The sequence below is a fragment of the Loxodonta africana genome, chromosome 26 (genome assembly GCF_030014295.1).
Source record: "Loxodonta africana isolate mLoxAfr1 chromosome 26, mLoxAfr1.hap2, whole genome shotgun sequence".
NCBI classification, from domain to species: domain Eukaryota; kingdom Metazoa; phylum Chordata; class Mammalia; order Proboscidea; family Elephantidae; genus Loxodonta; species Loxodonta africana.
This window is the reverse complement of record NC_087367.1, coordinates 22,493,254-22,496,402: the sequence shown is the minus strand read 5'-3', so window position 1 is coordinate 22,496,402 and position 3,149 is coordinate 22,493,254. Positions and strand designations below refer to the sequence as shown.

The window sequence follows — 3,149 nt, the reverse complement described above, 5'->3', positions numbered from 1 at the left end:
GGGCCATCAGGGCTCCTTAGATATGGCTATAGATATACAAAATAAATATAGGTTTTTTTTTTTTTTGTCTTTGATGCTTTTTCTGCGGTGATAAATAGTGATAAATAAGTTGCTACTTTGAGCCAAGAAATAGGGAGTAATGTCAAAGGAACTAATAACAAATGAAGTGATCACTCTTATGCTTTCTTCCGTTTATTTCCCTAGTCTCCTAAGCAAGGCCGTTAAAGGATGAGAAGGAAAAATATTATGTCCACTGCTGCATAATAGATGGGGGCCAGCGCAGCTCTGGCTGGGCCTAGTGATGAGAGCGCTTCTCGGTGGAGGGGGTCTGGGAGCTGGACTCTGCAGCCTGCCTTTCCTCCCAGGTCCTGACCTGGCACTGACAGCAGGCACAGGCCACCAGCGGGTGTGCCCCTGGACTCCGGTCACCAACGATGGCATGACAAAGCTCCTGTGAGGACTGTTGACCTGTCGGCACCATGTGTGCCCTACCTGGCCCACAGGGGCCAGGCCAACGTTGACCCTCTTTTCCTCCTCTCTGAGGCGTGCTGGAGTGTGGCGGAGGGTAACACCCCTCCTCCCAGGTTCACCTTTTAGGAGTTTATCTGCCAGAGAAGAAACGATGGCAAAATACTCTAACCTTTCTTTGGAAACTCATAACATCACACACTGAACATTCCAGTGTATCATTAGAAAAAATATCGCTTTAGAAAGCCCGTCTAATATAGAACTCCCATCCCATTCATGACATCTGGGGATTTGAATTCAATAAATGTGATGTGGAAAAAAAAATGATGAACTACTTGAGAATAATTCCCTCATCAATACAACAGGAACACCCTATATGCCCAATGTAAGTTCATGGTCATTAATAGCAACCAAATGGGAAGCTGTTCTCGTTTCTTTGGAGAGAAGAAGGAAGACAATGGCACATTTAATTTCAAAGTCCCTGAAATTCATGGAAAAAACAAACCGATGATTATTATGTGGGGGATTCCACTATCTTAAGTGTAAATGTCAAGATTGTTTTCTTTTAAATTGGACCTGGTACAGTAGTAACGGGAGTGTACAGGTCCCTGTCATCATTCAAATGAATGATAAGATCTATGCTATCAGTGAAGTATATGATAATGAAACAAAGCTCAAGGTAATGCAGCTTTCAGAGGGAAACTGGGGACGCTTTTGGTGCCATGCAGTCTTCCAACTAGGCCAGAGTGAAATTCTCATTGAACTTGTCATACTGAGTTGTTTGATGTTCCTTAAACCATTTCTTGTAATAGTTGCTGAGATTATCCTTTTAGTGGCTATTATTCTGCTTTGTAAAACGTATGCACAAAAGAAAAAAAATCACCCAGATGATGAGAAAGAACTTGAACAAATTGAACAGCTGAAATCAGACCATAGTACTTATGGAATAGAAAATATTCTCAGGAATAGAAAAAATTGTTACTTCCAAATGATACTACAAAATTAAAAAAAAAAAAAAAAGAAGGAATCTGAGTCAATGAATGAGAGACATCATGTCAAGAGTCATTGGAAGATGTATAAAGAGTTTGCATTTCAGCTATGTTTATGCTTCCTCTTAAAAGCATCTGAGTTTTTATATTGAAAGGATGAAAAGCTCAGCTTGCTCAGTGGTGGCTTCATAAGTTATATATGCTATCTCAGAACTAAAGGTAAATTTTCATTCTGTAATATTTTACATTAATGCAAGGTAAATTATATTAAATATATTTTATGACCTATAACACAGGATAGTTAATTTCATGCTGGTCCTCAATGGCCACAGAGAACAGACCAGTTAGTTGTTCATAGAACAAATGTCACTCAAGGCCTAGTTATATCCAAAGATATCATTCAAAAGAAAGCCTTTTCCATTTGTCTTAAAAAGCCCCTGCCCCTCCCCATCACCACTCCTATTTAACATTGTGCTGGAAGTCATAGCTGAAGTAATAAGGCAAGAAAAAGAAATAAAGGGCATCCAAATTGGTAATGAAGGAGTAAAACTGTCCCTATTTGCAGAGATATGATACTATACATAGAAACCCTGAAAGATCCACAAGAAAACTACTGAAACTAATAGATTCAGCAGAATAGCAGGATTTAAGATAAAGGTACAAAAATCAGTTGGATTCCTATACAACAATAAAGAGAAAAATGAAAAGGAAATCAGGAAAACAATACCATTTATAATAAACCCAAAACCAAACCCACTGCTGTCGAGTCAATTCCGACTCACAGCGACCCTGTAGGACAGAGTAGAACTGCCCAATAAGAGTTTCCAAGGAGCGCCTGGCAGATTCGAACTGCTGACCTCTTGGTTAGCAGCTGTAGAACTTAACTGCTAACTGCTACACCACCAGGGTTTCCACCATTTATAATAGCCCCTGAAAAATAAAATATTTAGGAATAAATCTAACCAGGGATGTAAAAGACCTATACAAAGAAAACTATAAAAAGCTACTGCAAAAACCCAAAGGAGATCTACTTAAATGAAAAAACATGCCATGCTTGTGGATAGGTAGACTGAACATTGTGAAAACATCAATTCTACCCAAAGCAATCTACAAACACAATGCAATCCTGGTCCAAATACCAACGGCATTCTTTAAAGGGATGGGAAATCTAATCATTAACTTTGTATGGAAAGGGAAGAGGCCCTGAATAAGTAAAGCACTATTGAAGAAGAAGAATAAAGTAGGAGGACTGGTACTACCTGACCTCAGAACTTACAATACAGCTGTGGTAGCCAAAACAGCCTGATACTTGTATGACTACAGATACATTGACTCATAGAACATAATTGAGACCCAAATGTAAATCCATCTGCCTATGGTCACCTGATCTTCAACAAGGGTCCAAAGCCCATCAAATGGGGGAAATGACAGTCTTTTTACCAAATGGTGATGGTAAAACTGGATGTGCACCTTCAAAAAAAAATGAAACAGGACCCATACCTCTCACCATATACAAAAACTAATTCAAAATGGATCAAAGGCCTAAATAAAAAACCAGAAACTATGAAGATCATAGAAGAAAACATGGGATCAATGCTAGAGGCTTTCATACATGGCATTAACAGGATACAAACCATAACTAACAACACACTAATTCCAGAAGATAAGCTAGATAACTGGAATCTTCTAAAA

The 3,149-nt window shown here is 38.8% G+C and overlaps 1 pseudogene; it reads left to right on the top strand.

The window, feature by feature from the left end:
• Window positions 1–551: 551 nt before the first annotated feature.
• LOC100669309 (embigin-like) lies at window positions 552–1,474 on the top strand (annotated as a pseudogene).
• Window positions 1,475–3,149: the final 1,675 nt, after the last annotated feature.